This window comes from Rhinoderma darwinii, chromosome 4 (assembly GCF_050947455.1).
Source record: "Rhinoderma darwinii isolate aRhiDar2 chromosome 4, aRhiDar2.hap1, whole genome shotgun sequence".
NCBI lineage: Eukaryota > Metazoa > Chordata > Amphibia > Anura > Rhinodermatidae > Rhinoderma > Rhinoderma darwinii.
The window spans coordinates 337,091,840-337,115,975 of record NC_134690.1 but is presented as its reverse complement, the minus strand read 5'-3'; the positions used below and the strand labels follow the sequence as shown (position 1 = coordinate 337,115,975).

At 41.1% G+C, this 24,136-nt stretch overlaps 1 pseudogene; it reads left to right on the top strand.

Annotated features, from left to right (window-relative positions):
• LOC142759995 (sulfotransferase 1C2A-like) overlaps positions 1-24,136 on the top strand; it is a 135,419-nt pseudogene that overhangs the window by 8,206 nt on the left and 103,077 nt on the right.

Sequence of the window (24,136 nt, the reverse complement as noted above, 5' to 3'; positions counted from 1 at the left end):
CAATATCTACATAGGTGTATAGAGGCCCATTTCCAGCAACCATCACTCCAGTGTTCTAATGGTACATTGTGTTTGCTAACTGTGTTAGAAGGCTAATGGATAATTAGAAAACCCTTGTGCAATTATGTTAGCACCGCTGTAAACAGTTTTGCTGTTTAGAGGAGCTATAAAACTGACCTTCCTTTGAACTAGTTGAGAATCTGGAGCATTACATTTGTGGGTTTGATTAAACTCTCAAAATGGCTAGAAAAAGAGAGCTTTCATGTGAAACTCGACAGTCTATTCTTGTTCTTAGAAATGAAGGCTATTCCATGCGAGAAATTGCCAAGAAACTGAAGATTTCCTACAACGGTGTGTACTACTCCCTTCAGAGGACAGCACACACAGGCTCTAACCAGAGTAGAAAGAGAAGTGGGAGGCCCCGCTGCACAACTGAGCAACAAGACAAGTACATTAGAGTCTCTAGTTTTAGAAATAGACAGGTCCTCAACTAGCAGCTTCATTAAATAGTACCCGCAAAACGCCAGTGTCACGTCTAAAGTGAAGAGGCGACTCCGGGATGCTGGCCTTCAGGGCAGAGTGGCAAAGAAAAAGGAATATCTGAGACTGGCTAATAAAAGGAAAAGATTAATATGGGCAAAAGCACACAGACATTGGACAGAGGAAGATTGGAAAAAAGTGTTATGGACAGACGAATCGAAGTTTGAGGTGTTTGGATCACACAGAAGAACATTTGTGAGACGCAGAACAACTGAAAAGATGCTGGAAGAGTGCCTGACACCATCTGTCAAGCATGGTGGAGGTAATGTGATGGTCTGGGGTTGCTTTGGTGCTGGTAAAGTGGGAGATTTGTACAAGGTAAAAGGGATTTTGAATAAGGAAGGCTATCACTCCATTTTGCAACGCCATGCCATACCCTGTGGACAGCGCTTGATTGGAGCCAATTTCATCCTACAACAGGACAATGACCCAAAGCACACCTCCAAATTATGCAAGAACTATTTAGGGAAGCAGCAGGCAGCTGGTATTCTATCTGTAATGGAGTGGCCAGCGCAGTCACCAGATCTCAACCCCATAGAGCTGTTGTGGGAGCAGCTTGACCGTATGGTACGCAAGAAGTGCCCATCAAGCCAATCCAACTTGTGGGAGGGGCTTCTGGAAGCATGGGGTGAAATTTCTCCCGATTACCTCAGCAAATTAACAGCTAGAATGCCAAAGGTCTGCAATGCTGAAATTGCTGCAAATGGAGCATTCTTTGACGAAAGCAAAGTTTGAAGGAGAAAATTATTATTTCAAATAAAAATTATTATTTCTAACCTGGTCAATGTCTTGACTATATTTTCTAGTCATTTTGCAACTCATTTGATAAATATAAGTGTGAGTTTTCATGGAAAACACAAAATTGTCAGGGTGACCCCAAACTTTTGAACGGTAGTGTATGTGTTTGTGTGTGTGTTTGTGTATATATGGGTGTGTTTGTGTATATGTTTGTGTATATGTGTGCGTTTGTGTGTGTGTGTATATATGGGTGTGTTTGTGCATATGTGTTTGTGTATATGTTTGTATATGGGTGTGTTTTTGTATATTTGTGTATATATGTGTGTGTTTGTGTATATATGAGTGTGTTTGTGTATATATGGGTGTGTTTGTGTACGTGTGTGTGTGTGTATATATATGGGTGTGTTTGTGTACATGTGTTTGTGTATATGTTTGTGTGTTTATGTATATGTGTGTGTGTGTATCTGTGTGTAGGTGAGTATAAGTATTGGTATTGTTCACATTGATAACTCTTTTTTGATGTTGTTGCAGATTTTGATGTACATGTTGGACTACATCTTCGATTCTTTGGACTACTGCGTAGATTTAAGTTTTTTCAAATTTTTATAAAATGGTTAACGAGGGTTTTGTTGGGGATTTCTTATTTCAATGAGAAAGAATTGTATTTGTGTTTTTTTTTTAAAGTTTATTAGTGCCTAGATAATGGCAGTTGGCTGATTGACAGCGTCCATTATTAAGGCGGTACTTAGTGTTAGCCGGTGCAGAGGCTAGCACTAACCAGACATTACCCCGGTATCCAACCGCCACCAGGGGTGTCGGGAAGAGCTTGGTGCGATCCAGTACCCGACCATCTGTTGTGATGGTCTGGCACTGTGGCGGCCGCAGGCTGGTATTATGAGGCTGGGAAGGGACCTTCCCACCATTGTAATGCTAGGCTGCTTCTGCTGCGTTGTATCGGGCTGGTTATAAAAATGGGGGGGACCCCCACGTCGTTTTTTTTAAAATTTAACAATAGACGGGTCCCCCACATTTTTAATAACCAACCATAAACAAGGCCGCAGCAGGCTGGCATTACACGGGTGGGAAGGGCCACTGGTTTTGTCCATTCCCAGGCTAATAACACTGTGTTGTATGTGGCTGGTTATGATAAAAAAAAAAATTTTTTATAAATAATTTAAAAAAATGACGTGAGTTCCCCCCCATTTTTATAACCAGCCAGATACAACACAGCAGCGGCCTAGCATTACAAGGGTGGGAATGTCCACAGTTTTTGGCCCTTCCCAGCCTCATAATACCAGCCTGCAGCCGCCCCAGTGCCCGACCATCACAACAGATGGTCGGGTATTGGATCGTACCTGGCTCTTCCCGGCACCCCTGGTGGTGGTGGGTGCCGGGGTAATAATGGTGGTTAGTGTTCGCCTCTGCACCGGCTAACACTAAGCCTCGCCTTAGTAATGGATCTTGTCACTCAGACAGCAGCCATTATTAAAGTGGTAGTAATAAAATTTGAAAAGAAAAGACAAAGATATAGATAAAATATTTTATTGAAATAAAGCACCCCTAACACAACCCTCATTAACGATTTTATTGTTGAAAAAAAAGCTGTCATCAAAGTAGTCCTCGAAACCGACATAGTCCAACGACCAAACCTGTAAAAAAAACACTATAAAAAAAGTGAATAAAACATGTCGTAGGCTTAGTTTCAGTTTCATGTGTGATACTGACTGTTATACCATGTATAGAAGCCTGCCGTAAAGTTGGCTTAGATACAGGGTGCCAGCAGACAGTATCATACATGGCCATACAGACATATATACAAACAAACATGCATACATGCATATACATACATGCATGCACATATATACATGAAACATACATACATACCAACATATATACATGCAAACATACATACATGCCAACATACATACATGCCAACATACATACATGCACATATATATATATACATGCCAACATACATACATGCAAACATACATACATACATACATATATGCCAACATACATATATGCCAACATACATACATGCATACATACATGCACATATATACATACATACATACATACACATATATACATACATGCAAACACACATACATACACACACATATATACATACACATACATACACACATACTTACATACATGCAAACATACATACAAACATACATACACAAGCATGCACATATATACATGCAAACATACATACATACATGCACATATATGCATACATACTTACAAACATATACATACATAGATGAAAGCATACATACATGCATACATGCTTACATACATGCAAACATACATACATATAGCGGTGGGCGCAGATGAAGTAATCACGTGAGCGTGATATGATTACGTCATCTGCACCACACCGCATTGTTACAATCAATGCGAGCGGCGCCAAGTAGCAGTAAGATGACAAGTGATGGGACCGGTCAGAATTCCGTAGGAACGTCTTTTATATATTTTATGTTGTTCGCCGGGTGCTGATGCAGCACCGGTGCGGCGGCTATAGAAAGTGCATGTAGTGAGAGGGTGGGGGGTGGGGGGAGAAGTGGCTTGCCGAAACGGCTTGCCGAAACAGGGTGAATATAGTGTAGTGTTGTTGACATTTACGTTGTGTTCGTCTCAACCAGGCTTACCGTGCCTGATTGAGACAAACATTCTCCCAATGTTGCTAGAACTACAGTATCTAGCAACATCGGGAGCGCGCACACTGCAGAGCGGCTTGATTGACATCGAGCCGTTCACGCCCCTTTTTACAAAAGATAACCACCACTAGCTGAGTTATCAAGTGTAAAAAAAAAAGGTAGTTAGGGAAGTAATTTTTGAAAAATTTTAACTGCAAATGTTTCAATATTAAATTCCAGCTTAGAATGTAAAAAAAATAATAATTTGACTCAACTTGGGAATAACCCTTTAAGTCCCACAGAAACTTTACCGACGTGTTAAGTCTGAATAGACATCGCATCTTGCCTGGAGGCAATGTCTATTCACTCTCAAGACACTTCAGTAAAGTTAATGTGGGTATATGTGACAGCACAGAGTGATCTCGCGAGATCAAGCTGTGCTGTGAATACAAATGGACCTGAATGGAGAGAAGTGTATGACACTGATTGGTCCGCGTCATACACTCCTCTTTACAACGCCCACTTGGTCAAAAGTTAAACGCCCAGTTGGGCAATAAGAAACTAATTAGCATAAATCTAAAATTGTTCATAACTTGCTCAAAAATGATCGTGTTTAAAAATAAAAAAACACTTATCCACATTACAGCGCCGATCAGATTATGTAGGAGCTAGGGCACTTCTAATCTGGTGACAGAGCCTCTTTAACGTTGTAATGTAATAAGTACAAGGACTGAGGCTTGGGGCACATTTTGCAACCCCGATCTTGGACACCGAGTGAGCTTGTGACTCTTCTGAAATTGACTCTAGAGTGTTTGTATAGGGCTTTTCTGATGATAAACATTGATGGTATGTTGATTAGATATGCCATAAATGTCTAATTGATGGGGTATCCCCTAATGATCCCTCGCGATAGCTAGAACAGAGACTGTTGTGCCCACACCTGATCTAGCTCTGCAGAATTTAAAAAGTATTCCCTTGAATGGGCATGCAATTCCCAACATAGCACTTCATCAGGACTGGTACAGCATAAAAATAAAAAGCTAAAGGGCACATTTGTGAGGTCCCATTGGGCCCTTACTGATCTGATTGGTGTTCTATAAATGATCCTCACTCTGTACATATCTTGAGAACATAACTAAAAACATTAATAAAAGTATGTTTGTACTTAATTTTTAGCCCTGGCTTTTTGTTACAATGGTGTAATGACCACTATTTCCCACTTCAGCCGTCTCATACTAAGCGGCCCCCGGCGTCTTCTGGCACCGGGCCGGCACCGCGTCCCTCCTTTACTCCATACTGCTGGCAGTGTTACCTGCAGCGGCTCTCCTTCAGCTAACCTAACGGCCACTATTGTGCGCGCTGACTCTTCTTAAAGGTCCAGCGTGCATGAAAATTATTCAGCTTTTCCAGGTACTTGAGGTACCATCACCCATTGCTCTTTGCCTGAGCAATTCAGGTCTATAGTCTAGATTGCTAGTACTAATCTCCTTTGTTGGATTATCTGTTACTTACCCTGCTTGAATTTAACCATTCCTGTCTGGCGTCTGCCCTGACCTTTTGGCAGTTCACTCATGTTAGATGGAATTTTGGCCCACTCCTCTTTGCAGATCATCTGTAAATCATTAAGATTTCGAGGCTGTCGCTTGGCAACTCGAATCTTCAGCTCCCTCCATTTGTTTTCGATGGGATTAAGGTCTGGAGACTGGCTAGGCCACTCCATGACCTTAATGTGCTTCTTTTTGAGCCACTCCTTTGTTGCCTTGGCTGTATGTTTCGGGTCATTGTCGTGCTGGAAGACCCAGCCGCGAGCCATTTTTAATGTCCTGGTGGAGGGAAGGAGGCTGTCACTCAGGATTTGACGGTACATGGCTCCATCCATTCTCCCATTGATGCGGTGAAGTATTCCTGTGCCCTTAGCAGAGAAACACCCCCAAAACATAATGTTTCCACCTCCATGCTTGACAGTGGGGACGGTGTTCTTTGGGTCATAGGCAGCATTTCTCTTCCTCCAAACACGGCGAGTTGAGTTCATGCCAGAGAGCTCAATTTTAGTCTCATCTGACCACAGCACCTTCTCCCAATCACTCTCAGAATCATCCAGATGTTCATTTGCAAACTTCAGATGGGCCTGTACATGTGCCTTCTTGAGCAGGGGGACCTTGCGGGCACTGCAGGATTTTAATCCATTACGGCGTAATGTGTTACCAATGGTTTTCTTGGTGACTGTGGTCCCAGCTGCCTTGAGATCATTAACAAGTTCCCCCAGTGTAGTTTTCGGCTGAGCTCTCACCTTCCTCAGGATTAAGGATACCCCACGAGGTGAGATTTTGCATGGAGCCCCAGATCGATGTTGATTGACAGTCATTTTGTATGTTTTCCATTTTCTTACTATTGCACCAACAGTGGTCTCCTTCTCACCCAGCGTCTTACTTATGGTTTTGTAGCCCATTCCAGCCTTGTGCAGGTCTATGATCTTGTCCCTGACATCCTTAGAAAGCTCTTTGGTCTTGCCCATGTTGTAGAGGTTACAGTCAGACTGATTAATTGAGTCTGTGGACAGGAGTCTTTTATACAGGTGACCATTTAAGACAGCTGTCTTTAATGCAGGCACAAAGTTGTTTTGGAGCGTGTAACTGGTCTGGAGGAGGCTGAACTCTTAATGGTTGGTAGGGGATCAAATACTTATTTCTCTGTGCACAATGCACATAAATATAATTTTGACAATGTGATTTTCAGTTTTTTTTTTTTTATATATCTATCTCTCACTGGTAAAATTAACCTAGCCTAAAAATTCTAGACTGTTCATGTCTTTGACAGTGGGTAAACTTACAAAATCAGCAAGGGATCAAATACTTATTTCCTTCACTATATATATATATATATATATTATACACTCCTGGGACAGATGTAAGTATCAAAGCTGTAACTTTTGACAGTTTTATAAAGTATATTGGCTCTTTTAGTGCAGATTATACGTTTTTAAAAAAAGATATTCAGTATACATTTGGTTATGTATTTGTTAGAAACCGTTTAAGGTGGATGGGAAATGTTTGTTCATATTTGAACATAATTTGTACTGTTTTTATATATAAAATCTGTATTAAAAGTTCTTCATAGCATGATATATCTTGTTGCTGTTCTGATTTACTTATCTTATTATGCTACGTTATATTAGTCCTATTATACTCCAGAGCTGCATTCACAATTCTGCAAATTCTGGGCTTAAATCCCCTGTCATCCCTTGATGATTCAGTGTCTGCACAGAGCTTTTTCTGGTGTTTTTGCATTTAAAAAAAAAAAAAATAAATCCCTTTTGCCCAGACTTTGTACACTAATCTGTTATAAGAAAAGTCTCCTATTAAATTTTATGAGCTTAACTAAGCTATTAGGATATGTTCACACTACCTATTTTCATCTGTTTTTCGGACCGTAAACGCCCTGAAAAACTGCTTAAAATGCGGAAATGCTTTTCAATTGGGAAAACGGAGTTCTGTTCCCACGTTTTTAAAAACGGGCGCGTAAAAAAACGCCTCGTAAAAAGAAGTGCTTTCACTTCTTGAGCCATTTTTTGAGCCGTTTTTCATTGAATCAATAGAAAAACAGGTCCCAAAACGGCCGAAAACCGCTCCGTATTTTCAGACGCTTTTTCTGAAGCGTGTGAACATAGCCTAAAGGACGTGTCTGTCTCCCCAAACTTGTCAATTATTCTCAATAACTAAAACTGGTAATGTAGCTTTGGGATATAATACAGGCTGTAACTCAGGATCAGGACAAGATAAGTAATGTATTTACAAAGTTATTCACGTTTTAGATTAAATCTCTATATAAACTTTAAAATGATGGTCAAAGGTGAACATTGCCTTTCACACCATGGCATTTAATATCAAAATACTGACTGCAGTAGTTATAAAACATTTTATTTTGCAGTTTAATTAGATCACGGTAATAAGTCATGTTTTTCTGCCCAGTAAATTAATCTGGTGTTGGCCAAAAACATCGTCACATTTGTATGTGTGGGGCAGGGACATATAGCTTGTGACCATCAATTTTGGCAGGATCTTCTGACCATGTGGCTTATCCATGTGTTTATATTCTATGTAGATAATGTTACAGAGGCTCTGTCACCACATTTATAAGTGCCCTATCTCCTACATAATCTGACCTGCGCTGTAATATAGATGTTTCATAGATTTTATTAGAATTGGGCAGTGAAAAGAAAAAAAAATATTTTTCTTCTATTAGACTTAGTTTTAGCTAAATTTTTCATTTTCTCAACAAATAAAGGAAAAAAAAGAACCCCCAACACTTGTAAAGCAATTTCTCCCGAGTACGGCAATACCCCACACGTGATCATAAACTGCTGTTTTGGCACAGAATAGGGCTCAGAAGGGAAGGAGCACCATTTGCTTTTGGATTACAGATTTTGCTGCATTTGGTTTCTGGGCACTATGTCGCATTTGCAAAGTCCCTGTGGGGCCAAAACAGTGGATGCCCCCCAGAAGTGACCCCATTTTGGAAACCACACACCTCATGGTATTCACCTAGGTGTGTAGTGAGCATATTAACCCCGCAGGTGTTTGCCAGAAGTTGGTGTGCACTCGATGTTGCAGAATGAAAATGGGATTTTTTTCCATAGATATGCCAATATATGGTGCCCAGCTTGTGCCACCATAACAAGACAGCTCTCTAATTATTATGCTGTGTTTCCCGGTTTTAGAAACACCCTACATGTGGCCCTAATCTTTTGCTGGACATTCGACCAGGCTCAGGAATGAAAGAGTACCATGTAAAATTGAGGCCTAATTTGGCGACTTTTGCAATTGCAGAGGCTATGGTGTGAAATAATAAAAGAAACCCCTGACAAGTGACCCCGTTTTGGAAACTGCTCCCCTCAAGGCACTTATTAAGGGGTATAGTGAGCATTTTCACCCTATAGGTCTTTTCCATAAACTATTGTGCTGCAGAAGGTGCAAAGTAAAAATTTTCATTTTTCCCTAGATATGCCATTTCAGTGCCACTGGGGGGACACACCAGAAATTGTTAAAAGGGTTCTCTCGGGTATGGCGATACCATATACGTGGAACTGCTGTTTGGGCACGCTGTAGGGTTCAGAAGGGAGGTAGCGCAATTTGGCTTTTGGAGCGTGGATTTTGCTTGCTAGTAGTTTTGTTTGGAGTCTTACTGGTGTTTCTGTTTATAATGTGCGGCATATGTGAGCTGGGCAGAGTTCATCAGGGGCATAGGTGGTATAATAATAAGGTAAAAAAAAATAAAAAAAATAATCCATAGATGTGTTACTCTGTGACACAATCCTTTCTGCACAGGCCGGTGTCGCACTGATAAATGTACTTCCTTATCCCCCTTTTGGTCCATACTCCGCAAATTTGAGGTTTGGGGAATTTTGCTGGAAAGTGTTATCCTGGTATAATACAGGCGCCCTCGCTTCCAGCAGATATGTTTGGGTCCTCCCCTTCCTGACTCCCTAATTTTAGTGTCTTGATAATTCGCCTCTTGAAACAGAAGAAATGTTCCCCCTCGGCTGCACAACTGGATATTTTTCTTTCCTGACTTATTGGAGCCTTAACTTACTTTATTTTTTCATAGACTTAGTGGTATGAGGCCCGCTTTTTTGCGGGACGAGCTGTAGTTATTATTGGTACCATTTTGAGGTACTTGTGACTTTTTGATCATTACAGAAGCCGATTAAGCCCTGCCTGGAGGCGGAGCCTGATCAGCTTGCTGTCAGTGAACAACTGACAGTTCCAATACATTGCACTACATAGGTAGCGCAATGTATTAGAACATCAAACAAACAGTTGGATCTTAAAAAAATAAAAGTTAATACAATACAATAAAAGTTTCAAGTAATAAAATAAAACACAATCGCCCCCTTTTTCCCTTATCAAGTCATTTATTATTGAAAAAAATAAACCATACATATTTGCTGCAACCGTAACGACCTGAACTATAAAAATATTGTGATTTATCCCGCGTAGTGAACGCCATAAAAATAAAAATAAATGCTAAGATGCAGCGATCGCTGCATCGAAGCGGTTAATAGCAGGAATCGGAGCTAGCTCCGGTTGCTGCTGATACAGCGGGGAGTCCGCTTTAACATACAGCATACACCCATTGCTGATGATGCCGGCTCAGCTTCTGAGCCGGAAGCTGAGCCGGCGCCATCTTGCTGATGGTACCGGAAGCCTTTTAGGCCTTGCCGGCGAGCGGGGCATAGGAGGCTTCCGTTGCTGGCAGACTGGGAGGCCAGTATTAGGCCTCCGGTTGCCATTGCAGTCACCGGCAACCCAGCGATCACGTTGCTGGGGTGCTGACGGCTAAACTCACATGCTGTAGTCTCTATTGAATGCAGCATGTGAGGGGTTAATCGGCCGGATCGGAGGCTAGCTCCGGTCCTGGCCGTTACATCAGGGTGCCAGCTGTAACATAAAACTGGCACTTGGCGGTGATGGCGCTGGCTCAGCTCCTGAGCTAACGCCATCTCCTTCCGTACACTTACGTGGGAATGCGTTAAAACACCATTTCCCATCACGTAACTGTACGTAATTTTGTGGGAAGGGGTTAAGAAATGAATTAGCATAAATCTAAAATTGCTCATAACTTGGTCAAAAATGGTCGTTTTTCAAAATAAAAAAACTCTTATCTACCTTACAGCGCCGATCACATTATGTAGGAGATAGGGCACTTATAATGTGGGTCAGAGCCTCTTTAATCTGTCTTGGCAGCATCTGATTGCAGTTCCAAGTTCGTCAGAGACATCATTGATTGATGCTCGCTTGCTCCTGTTACACGGAACTACGGTTGGGGACGAGCGGTTCTTACTCCAATCGCTCGTCCCCATACATTATTATCATGTCAGCGGCGCATCTCCCTGTTTACACCGGGAGATGTGCTGACGACAAGGATAATCTTTTACTTTTTTAAAACTATACGACCAGCAGATGATCGAGCGTTTGCTTGTTCATCTGCTGATGGCTGCCCTTTTTACACAGGGTAATTATAGGTAACGAGCATTATATGAACGCTCGTCTGCCCAATAATCGTCCTTTTTTTGAAAGTCCGAGTCATGCTTTGTCACCCAAAGTACAAAAAAAAAGTGCAGAGGTGCCACACAAAAAAGTGCACAAAGGATGCGGTCTATCGCAGCCCTACTCCTAAAGGAGACAGGCCCCGCATAACCATTCCCCGACCCTCCAAACCATAGGCCAAGAGGATCAATGATCCCCCCCACCCCTTGCCGAAGCTTAGGGGGACCCAACAACACTGCAAAGCTTCTACCTTGGAGCCTGCATCTGGTTGCACCTCCCCTCCGAAGGGGGACCGGGTTGCAGGGAAAAAAGGAACCAGAAGGCCACACATTTTCCTTCTAGACCTTGGAAGGGTCCCAAAAATTCCATAAGTGAATGTGTGCGGTGATACAGCCTGGACATTCGCCAGATATAAAAATTCCTCACTTCCCAGCCAGAAGGCCGGGAAAATAAAGGTGTGTGCTCAAATAGTGTGAAAGAAAAGTGCGTGCAAATGTGCCATCACTCAGTGGGATTCTACCCCCAGTGAGTTCGGGCACCCCAGGGTCACCACTCCTGGGGCACTTAGCAACTCGGACTTTCCAACTACCCGACCGATGGCATGAACCATGTGGTTCTCTGCCCCTCCTTGGTGTTCTGTCATCTCTCTACGATGGCGACCAACCCTCCGGCAGAGATAATTACTAACCTCAGATTAGGACCGTACTACACATGGCCTAAGCCAAAGACCGAGGAGCAAGAACCTGGCAAGAAAGTCCCAATCTCACCTTAGTGATCATGGTATCTCCCCTACCAGGTAAGTATATAATCGTCCTGTGTAAAACTCCCTTAAGGAATCCCTAGGGCTGATAGCACAAACAATATCCATCTTTATCATGACCCCAAAATTTCTTAAGGTCACTTATAAGTTATTGAGGATAGTCGCCCCCGTTTTTTTAAATTTTGACCGGGCCCCTGACAGCAGTACCGGTAGTACCTCCCTGATGGCGGCCATGCCGATATCTAAAAAAACTGAATGCGAAGATGGAAAATTTAGCTGTGTCTCCAAGAGGTTTAAGCTTTCATACACAAATATAACAAAAATAAAAAATATTATCCTTTTAATAACCCAAAAAGAAATGCAATATATATTGCACGGTGCCGTCCAAAATAAATATAGCAGAAAAGAAAACTAAAAACTAAATGGACCAACCAGCACACTTTGGGTAAAATAAATACAAGATAAGACTGTATTAAACAATTTATACAAAATTTTTTTATTAAGATTTTTTTATATAAAAAACTTGGATATAAATTACAATATCCATGCACATTTGTCAGATTGGTGGAAATTCATCGTGCATAGAAATGGATTACTAACATTCATAGAAATGAATTACTAACAAAGTTGCAAGAGCTATTGCGATATACCGACAAATTATTGCATGCATATAAACATTGTTTTACAAAATGATACAATAACATTATGTGGTTTAAGGAGAAATGACATACAAGAGAATATAAGCAAGTTATTCCCTCCCAAAGCCGGCTATATGCTGTTCACATTGTGCGTTTAAACAGGAGATAAGGCAGACACTCCCAAGATCTGTGCTGTGCTGTTCACATTGTGCGTTTAAACAGGAGATAAGGCAGACACTCCCAAGATCTGTTTGGAGAAATTTTGTCTAGCTACCTGCTAGAGATTTTCCACTCGTGCCTTCAAATTACAGGCATCGTTCAGATTTCAACATTTATGTTATGGACGGGATCCAGGTGGCAAAGGATCCGGAAGAGATTTTTTTTTTAGGAGATGCCAAGTATAACCTATATTTAAGCAAGATGTCATGAGCCGTTATTTTTTCTGGGAATATATATTCACATGACACATATCTGTATTAGACCAAAAATTGCTTCCTTAGAGAGGATTATTTCAAACCCTTTTCTCAAGGTTTTTTCACTGGTACCTTTATGTTGTAAGTGTAGTCCAAGTCCCAACACTTTTTACAGGACGAAAATCCAGCTTTATAGCACAGGTCCAGAAAAGCCTCTCCTTTCCATAGTTGTCCTCATGGTTTTTAATAGACCTAGGTCTCTAGGTTTCTGGACGATGCCTGTAATTTGAAGGCACGAGTGGAAAATCTCTAGCAGGTAGCTAGACAAAATTTCTCCAAACAGATCTTGGGAGTGTCTGCCTTATCTCCTGTTTAAACGCACAATGTGAACAGCACAGCACAGATCTTGGGAGTGTCTGCCTTATCTCCTGTTTAAACGCACAATGTGAACAGCATATAGCCGGCTTTGGGAGGGAACAACCTGCTTATATTCTCTTGTATGTCATTTCTCCTTAAACCACATAATGTTATTGTATCATTTTGTAAAACAATGTTTATATGCATGCAATAATTTGTCGGTATATCGCAATAGCTCTTGCAACTTTGTTAGTAATTCATTTCTATGAATGTTAGTAATCCATTTCTATGCACGATGAATTTCCACCAATCTGAATTGTGAATGGATAATGTAATTTATATACAAGTTTTTTATATAAAAAAAATCGTAATAATAAATACATTTTGTATAAATTGTTTAATACAGTCTTATCTTGTATTTATTTTACCCAAAGTGTGCTGGTTGGTCCATTAGCTTTTCGTTTTCTTTTCTGCTTTCATACACAAATGCCTTGGTTCAAGGATGTCTTAGTAGTGTTTACCGCCAAGTGACCATAAATTAGCTTAAAAGTTTTTTTTATTTTTTTTATTTTGTTGTTTTTTACTAACAATATTTTACTGGGATATTGATTAGATATGCCATCAATGTTTAATCCAACCATTGAGACCCCCAATGATGACTAGTATGAAGGGCTGTAGCGCTTTGTTCAAGGCACTTTTGTTTCCGAGGAAGAAATTCGGAAAAGTTATATTTTCCATCAAATGTCCTATGTATAATATTTTTATTGTAATGAATATAGCACAATTAAAAGAAGCACATGATACATTTCCTATTTTGTTTATGATATAGAAAATGCCTCATGTGCATTGACAGAAAAAATACTTACAGAAAGTGTTTTATTGTGTTTCAGGAACAAACTGGTCAATAAAAATACTTCATGAAATGCTATTTGAACTTCACAACAAAACCTACACTAGACCAAGCTATGCTTGAATTTGGAAAACCAGAAAAATACGAGGTTTGTCATGTTGCGAAATAAAGTTTCCCTACACGATTATTTTGTCATGGAAAGTTAAACTGCATATGAAATATATCATTGAAATTGACGTATAACTCGAGCAAGAAAAAGGTCAAACCAGATGTCCCAACCACTGAACTGCCTGTAACATTTCATCCCAATTTGGCAGTCCGTATGTCGCTGGTGGTAATCAATGTCTTTGGAAAAAGAATCGCACTCTTCTTCTTTTTATGCGAGGATAGTACACCAATAGCGCACTACCTGAGCGCAAGGATAAAATATGAAAAAGCACCTAGTTCTAGCCAGAAGCCAAGAGAACAATTGAGTAGTTTAATAACTCTATCCTTGTCTCCATGCATTTAATCCAGGTTAGGCTAGATTCACACGAGCGTGGGGAAACTCGGACGTGAAAAACGTGCCATTTTTCATGACTGAGGTGCTACCTTTTTCATGGATCCCTTGAGCATATGTAGGGATCCGTGAAAACGGAAGATAATAGGACTGGTTTTGTTTTTCACACGGCCCCATTGAAATGCATGCGTCCGTGTGACGGACGTTGTTTTAACGGCTGACACACGGACGTATTCAACGCTCGTGTGAATAAGGCCTTAATCAAACTTTTGCCAGGTATTTTTGGGCATTTTCCATCATGCCTGTTTATTACATTGTTTTTTTTCTGCTTCTCACTGTTCGCTCAGTATGAAAAAACTTCTCCCAGGTCTATCAAGCATCCGTATAGATTGTCAACTAATTTCCACTTCAACTAAATTTATCTTATCTCTATTCTTCTACTTTAAACTCATTGACAATGCTGTCTCCATTGACATTATTATTTGGACAATGATGCTAAAAAAAATTTTTTATTTTTTCCTAAGTACCTGAAGCAGCAACCTTCACCAAGAGTGCTATCATCACATGTCCCTTATGAGAATACCCCCAAATCTTTCTTTGAAAAGAAGACCAAGGTATAGTGGCTGATTGCAGAAAGCAGAGCTATTATCTATAGACAATGTTAAAGAGGCTCTGTCACCAGATTTTAAGTGCCCTATCTCCTACATAATCTGATCGGCGCTGTAATGTAGATAACAGTGGTTTTTATTTTGAAAAACGATCATTTTTGACCAAGTTATAAACAATTTTAGATTTATGCTAATTCATTTCTCAACAGACAACTGGGCGTGTTTTTACTTTTTACCAAGTGGGTGTTATAAAGGGAAGTGTATGATGCTGACCAATTAGCGTCATACACTTCTCATTGTTCCAGCATGATTGTGCAGTGAAAGAAGCTGGGCTGGAACAATGAGAAGTGTATGACGCTGATTGGTTAGCCTCATACACTCCTCTGTACAATGTTCAGTTGGTAAAAAGTAAAAAAATGCCCAGTTGTCTAAAACTAATTAGCATAAATCTAAAATTGTTTATAATTTGGTCAAAAATGATCGCTTTCAAAATAAAAACCACTGTTGTGAACTGATAGAATCGGCTGAGAGAGAATACAGCTTCTTTGTTCCACAAAACATATAGCCTTTAAATCCATGAATAGTGGGGATGTATTTTTCAACATTGCCAACCTCCTCCAGGTAGAAGTGATTTAGTACTGGTCACTTTTTCCCATATTTTGGAAAATTCATCATTGTCTATATGAAAGATACACACTGGCTGAAAGTATACTGCATCTAATCAATGTATATTTGTCACAACAGAAATAGGCTGACGAAGTAAAGGAGCCCTTATCAGTCTTCATGGATAATTATTATATATATATATTTATATTAGTGCTAGGTTGTAATGTTTTTATTATATTTTTACTAGAATTATGAAATGTTCTATACTGACCAACTGCCTTTAAGGCTGAATGCACACGTTGCATATTACGTACGGATTAGCCGCGCATATTTTCATGCAGAAAATCCACAGCGTAATACAGTACCAGTAAAGTAAATTAGATTTCAGGAAATCGCCTCTACACGATGCAGATTTTTTCTGCACGTAAATTGACCTGTGGTGCGGATTTTAAAATTTGCAGCATGTAAATTTTTCTTGTGTTTCCGCTTGCGAATTGTATCTGCCTAGTTTTAAAGAAAAATGCACCAAAATCCGCGGCATAAAAACGCACCTATTTCCGCATCTAAATGTAAAAAACATCAAGTAACGCACCATTAGGTGCGGGTTTTACATATTGATGCGGAAATAGGTGCTAAAACAAAGCGGCAGAAGCACTTGTGTGAGCGCTCAGCCACTTCGTTTTTGTTTGGCTTTTTCCGGAATTTAATGTAGCTGAGTATGGGCTCAATAGAAAGACTGAGTCCGTACTCTGATACATTGGCTTTCCGGAAAAAGTCGAACAGAAACTAAGCGGCTGAGCTCTCGCACGAAAGCTTCTGCTTTGTTTTAGCGATTGGTGGGGGTCTCGGTGCCCGGACCCTCACCAATCAAAACTTCTGACGTGAAATGTCAGAAGTTTGTACGTTTAGTTACCCTTTAACCCTTTCCCGTCACAGCCATTTTTGGGATTTTCGCTTAAATGTTTTCCTCCCCACATTCCAAAAACCATAACATTTTATTTTTTTATTTTTTAGTCCTGGGTGTCAGCCTGCTTACTCACCCCCCCCCCCCTCCAGGACGTGCTACTACGTTTTGGTGCGGGAACAGGTTAAAGATTAAAAAATCTTAATGCATGAGAAGTTGTTAGATATGTAGTATAGAAATTACCTGCCATTATTGCTGCAGGCGTTGCTAATAACGTGGCACAATATCTTTTTATTACAGCTGTTGATAATTCTTCGGAACCCAAAAGATGCTGCTGTTTCTTATTACCATTTCTCAAACAATAATCTTGTGCTTCCTACATACAGCTCTTGGGACTCCTTTTTCAAGGATTTTATGAGTGGAGCTGGTAATTTAACAAAACATTTATTATGGAAATGCATATATGGACACTTTTTTTTTTTAGATTGAAATAGTCTTTGGAAGTACCGAACATTCAATCTATCATAATTACTTAAAGAAGTACTCCGTTTTTTTTTTTTTACTATTATGTACCTATCCTCTCTATATATATACACACTCCGTGATTATTGGCTTATTTAGTTCTTCCTTTCCATCTAAATTCTTCTCTTTTACTTGGGTCATGTGACCTCACTCTGACCTGATAAAATCTACAGCAGTTAATGTAATTGAGAGTCAGCCTCTTCACTTCCTAATATATGGACTGTACTAAACAGGCTCCACACAGAGGGGATACAGAAACAAATGTCACTGACTACTGATGAACAGACACATAACTATCTTACAGTTATAAGTCAGGAGGCTGAGCTGCAACCTCCTTCATTATAAGGCCTTATTCACACAAACGTGTCAGTTTTTGCGCACGTAGAAAACACAGCGTTTTTCTTGCGTTGCATTTCCATGTGACATCCGTGTACAGTACATGTCTGCATTTTTCATGCGCGTATGTCATGCGTTTTTTACGTCAGCAAAATAAACTGAAGGAGGTGTTTTTTTTATTTTCCTCATTTCTTTGCAACTGTTGAATGAAAAATGCATGGCACACAGATGTGCGTCCGTGTGCTGTCTGCGATTTTGACGCACCCATTGACTTCAATTGGTGCGTGATGCGCAAAAAAACGCACAAGTATAGGACATGCAGTGAGTTTCACGCAGCAGACGCACGCTGCATGAAAAACACAATGTTTGACTGGCCCCATTAAATTGCATAGGTCCGTGTGACGTCGTTGTTTTAACACAGACGTAAAATACGTTCGTGTGAATAAGGCCTAACTGTGTGACAGTTATGTGCCTGCTCGTCAGTAGTTTGTAACATAAGTTTCTGTATCCCTCTGTGGAGAACCTGTTTGGTATATTTCATAGATGAGAAAATCTACAGCAGTTAATGTAATTGAGAATCAGACTGTTAACTTCATCAGGTCGGACTGAAGTCATATGACCCAACTAAAGATGGAAAGGAATAACTAAGGCTTCGTTCACATATCCGTTCGGGTTCTATTCTGACGTTCCATCTGAGGTTTCCGTCAGAATAGAGACCTGACTGACCCAAACGAAAACCATAGGTTTCCGTTTCCATCACTATTGATTTCAATGGTGATGGATCCGGTGCCAATGGTTTCCGTTTCTCTGTTGTGCAAGGGTCCTGTCGTTTTGACGGAATCAATAGTGTAGTCGACTACACTATTGAAATCAAATAAACATCAATTTTTTTTTTAATGGGCAGGGAAATATTTCCCGGCCAGAACTTGCATGAGAAACTGGCAAAAACACCACTAGTGAACACTGCCTTAATCCCTTCCCGACATCCGCCATATATATACGGCGCACGCCGGGTGGGGGAATATGGAGCGGGCTCACGGGCAGAGCCCGCTTCATAGAGCGAGTGTGTCGGCTGTGTGTTACAGCCGACCCTTCTGGGTAACAAACGGGATCCCGTTCGAGCGAGATCCCGCTTTTTTAACCAGTTAAATGCCGCGTTCAATAGCGATCACGGCATTTAAATGACTAAAACAAGGGGGGCGACACCCTGTAATGTCCCAACAGCCCCCCGTAGTGAGACCGGGGTGTGCCATTGGTTGGCATGACGGCCTGGGGACCTAAGTCCCCCAGGTCCGCCATCTTTGTACTCCTATGAAGCCCTGCCTCCAGGGCTTCATAGCAGACTGTCAGAATCACAATATACTGCAATACATTAGTATTGCAGTATATCGTGCAAGCGATCAAACAATTGCTGGTTAAAGTCCCCTAGGGGGACAAGTAAAAAAAAAAAAAAAACAGTAAAATAAAGTTGTTGTTTTTTAACAAATAAAAAAATAATTAATTAACCCCTTCCCGCCATTTCACGTACAGTTACGTGATGGGAGATGGCCTTTTCCCGCATCTCCACATAACTTTACGTGACACAGATGGAGCTGGCTCAGGAGCTGAGCCAGCGACATCACCGCCGGGTGACATCTGTATGTTACAGCTGGCACCCTGAGGTATTGGCCAGGACCGGAGCTAGCCTCCGATCCGACCGATTAACCCCTCACATGCTGCGTTCAATAGAGATCGCAGCATGTGAGGAGTTTTTAGCCACCGGCACCCCAGCAACGTGATCGCTGGGTTGCCGGTGGCTGCAAAGGCGATCGGAGGGCTAATACTTAACTCCCGGTCCGCCAGTAACGGAATCCTCCTATGCCCCGTCGTCGGCGGGGCCCAGGAGGCTTCCGGTACCATCAGCAAGATGGCGCCGGCTCAGCTTCCGGCTCAGAAGCTGAGCCGGCGTCATCAGCAGTGGGTATCCGCTGTATGTTACAGCGGACACCGCGATCTATCGGCAGGAACCGGAGCTAGCTCCGATTCCTGTCATTAACCCCTTCAATGAAATCGATGCATCAAAGTGGTTTGTATGCAATTGTCAGGTCCGTATATCAGGGAAGCTACTTTCTTCCTGTCATTTCACACCGAATAACCACCTCTGTAAATTGAAAGCTGAAGGCATGCCTGGAAAGAAGTAAACCAGTCAGAGATGTTCGGTACACAACTTTCCCTTCATCAGAAAAGAGGAGAACTGAAACTTTTTATTCAGAACAAAGAAACACAGAAAAAGACACATGCCTCCTCCCCAGAGATGTGGGAGTGCCCAAGCCCCCACCGGTTTCTCAGTTGTAAGTTCTCAGACTCACTCTTCTTGCATTCCAGGGGGCGGTGTCTTCCATAGGTGTGTCCGACATGAACAAAGAACTTATTATATATCAGTATATTACACAAAGAACTGAAATGTATATACATATGTGTGAGGATAATATTTTTCAAACAATAGACATAAGTAATGATCCCTGACAGTCCCCCCTAAAAATATTATTACTCTATCCCTGAGCCTTGCCTAGCAACCTACCACTGACCACTCGAACCAGGCGGGTAGGGGTTTTGGATTTCTTCAGCAGCTTGAGACGAGCTACTCCTGATGAGTAACCCCCCTTTGTACCTGGACTTCCAAGGTGTCGGAGTGGTCCTAACTTTCCCTATTCTCCTCTGGATACAGGATGGTTGTCTTGATATAATCTACAAACCGCTGCTGGTTGTAATATATATATATAATTAATCCGGTCTACATTTTTATTAACAGTAATAATTGTCGCACTGTCACTTACTGTCCTAATGGGACTTTACCCCTGCAGATATGACAGGTCATGGGCAGCACAGTGACCTTCACCTCACACCTTCACATAAAACTCCTCAGATTGTAATTTGTAGTGCCGCGGCATATTTACACACATTATAATTATAAACCTCAGACATTATAAACAATAGGGCCTCAACTAATAACATAATGCTATCACCAATCTCATGCTATCACCCTCAGGTTTCGGGTCCCATCAGTTCATTGCCAGTCCTGTAAATCATCGTCCCCATCTTCTCCTGTCTTCTGCTCTCCACTGACTGTCACCCTCAGGGTAACCCACACAATTGTGGAGTCAGACTACGTTGGTGTCCAGTGGGGGAGTTATTATTACCCCCTCCTAGCCACTTACTTATCAAAACACTTGATACTGCTGACGGATTCACTCAGGTCTTTGGTCTTTACTTTGATCTTTGCTGATGTCATCGGGACTTGGTTTGGTCCTTCTCATCTGTCCGACACCGTCTCCTTTAGTTTACGTCACCAGGCTGTACATAGCACCTCATGCTGTGAGCCTGGGGTGAGATCCCACGTAGGCGGATTAGTGGAGTTGTATTGTGACTACCACAAACCCTCCGCATCTGTACTCTTCCTCTGGCAAGTTACTTGTCTGGGCGGCTGCTTAGAATTGTGACACTGCCGTCAGTTCATGATAAACGCGTTGTACTGGCTCAGGCTGTGCCTGCCGCATCTCAGTGATGGAGTTCACCGTGTTAAAAGTCTTTTAGTTCATTTACTGGCACTTGCTGGGGACCCCCAACTCTTGTCAATTGTTAAAATAAATACTAATCTGGTGAGAACATCCACGTACACTATAAACGTTGTTCTAAGTACATACAATAATGTCAGGCCCTCAAATGACATCAAACACCTTTTATATATAGGAAAAAAAACTGCTTTGTTACAATGGACAGGGCACCTAGAATGTGTGTGATTACTGGTTACATTTCATTTGCACTTGGTGATACTCTTTCAGCAGGATTTGTACCTTGATCTCAGCTGATTGCCTAGAACATCTCCACCTCACAGAAACATACACAGATTCCACATGTTTATCTGACAAGTGTCTTAAACCAAATTTTTCTTACTCTAATCTGGTTCGTTCTACCTGGGAAGGCCTCTCAAGGTCGGTTATCTTCGTGTGAGGCAGGTATGATAAGGTTGGCACCGGTCTGCCAGGACTGTTCTGTAGGCAAATCAAACAGCTCTAACAGAATTTAGCAGCAACAGCCGTAAAGCCTGGGTCATACCAATTAGATCTTAACACGTCGATCCTTGCAGTCTTGGGGCATATGTGAGGTCATACACCATCAATACAAGTGCTATCAAGAATGCATTGGGCACTACCGGTTTACCTTCCTTTATCCGTCCACATTCTGTCAGAATCTGGTTTTCACGCCTTCCGCTCCCAGTTGGACTCTTCCTGTGGAGAACAAGCTTTTCATAGCCTAATCAGTAATTGATCTTAATCAGATAATTAACTTGAAGAAAAACATTAACAATGACAGATTTATGTTAAACGTTCACACTGGTCAGTAACTAAAACTGATACCTACAAACTGATTCCTCTTTTCTTATATATATATATATCACACACACACACATACACATATACACTGCACAGAATTCTCTGCTCTAAAATTTCCCTTTCACAATAATAACAACAAAATTAAACAAATAAAAATGTTTTCGAATGGGAATATTCCGCTTCTGTACATTTTATCTGACACATCCAACAGTCCAATGCTGAGGCTGGTCTAGAACTTTACATAAAACTTAACCTCAGTATTTAATATTCCCACAACACTTCTTAAATACAGTTATTAAACAAACTAACCTTGGGACAATGTCTAGAGAACTGCTGACATCTTATCATTATACAAACACCAGTTCAATACTTGGGATAACACTGTTCCCCTGTCACTAGACACAAGTCTGCAGTGGGGAAGATACCGGCCGGGCTTCAGGCCCCACCGAGAACAGGTCTACACACACACGAGCACATGGTCATACACTTCTACCTTGGGTAGTTGTATGTTCTGCAGTCGCTGGGACGGGTAATCTGGCCGGGCTGCACTTTTCACAGGTACCTTTGCTGTTTTACCTATGTCATGCCGTGCGCACATCATGCCGGCTGCTACAAACCTAGTGGTGGCATTATTGTATCCAGGGACAAGCCAATTTACTGATACCTGGCCGCACATACCCTTGTTGTCAGGTCTGTCTTCTCTTGCTCTCTCAATTGGCTTACCCGATGATCCAATAAAGTTCCTACTACCAATGGGCCCATAATTGAGGGCGATGCCAAAAGCGTACCTAGAGTCAGTGTAAATGTCGGCCGTCTTACCTTCTGCCAGGTTACAGCCTCAGCGAGCACCTCCAGCTCCGCTCCTTGAGATGAACAAGAAGGTGAGAGTGGTTTCTGGATGATTTACCCGGTGCCTCGTATCCTGTCTTGTACATACTGTATGAAGTATTTCTACATTACAAATTTACATTAAAAACCCACGTCACATATAGATAGAACATTTCAAAAGGGGGGCGTCTTCATCCTCTAAAATAAAACCAAATGTTATACACTTCTCCACACTCATCTGATAATCCAGAATACTTTGAGAATCTCACTTTTATCAGGTTCTGCAAATACTTGATTAATACAAAAACAAATAAAAAAAATAAAAAATTCCTAAAAACTTTATATAAAATTAACAATGCCCAGACAATTTTTGTTTTGCCTTCTCCCCCATCTAAATCCATAAAGACTCGTGTGGGTGACGTCACCTCCTGTGTAAATTTTCTGGAGGGGGATGGTCTCTTACACAATACCTCATATTGGGTGGAGACTACAGCACAGCATACCCAGTGCCATATTTACTGTTCTGGAAAGATCTGGAACCATCTACACAGAAAAAACTCAAAATTTAGGTTACTCTCATACACATTTAATCTGGATTACTCATTGGGGTCTCATACACATTTTTAGATCTCCTGAAACCAAATTAATTAATTCAAAACAAACCAAAATTGTATCTGATCAGTTCCTTCACCATTCCCCCCTTTGTGGACTCTGCGAAAGTAATGTAGCAGAGTTCAAACCTACATCTCAACATAACAAAGTCGGGCACTAGTTTAACCCCCTGTAATGTACAACAGCCTGAAACAAAAAATTACTTTTTTCCTGACGAAAATACATTTTATCTTTACAATGACATAACTCGTGTGAAATCAAAAACAAAACAATTGTAGTTAGTTATTCAATAAAACAGAAAATATTATATCTGATAACATTAATTACTGCAAACCAATAAACTGTATATAAAAATAGGGAACGGTGGGGGGCACATACATTTTCAAAACCCCGTGTCTCACAGTATCTGTAGTTTAATACATCTGAATTAACATCAAAACACATAAATATCGTAACTGTTATAAACAACAGCGCCTGCGCAAAGAGAAGAAATTTATTTAGGTTTGTAGACATTACTGATATATATATCGCAAAGCAGTGCATATTGAAATCCCTTTGTCTCATCAGCCCTGCAGACTGCACCCAGTCAGCCCCCCTTCCTCCTCCCAAACACAGCATACTACAGGGGAGAGGGGGGTCACACACTCACTTCTCACAGCGTTTAGTCTCACAATCTTAACACTTTCAATGCCGGCAAAACAACATACCTATCTGCAATCATTCATCACACCATTGTATAGGAATTATCTACATTCAAAACATCAAACACAATCTGTAACAGTCCAATCTGTCGGCCACCATCTCTATATTATGATGACGTGTTGCTTCATCACTGAACAGCATCCTGCACACTAGAAT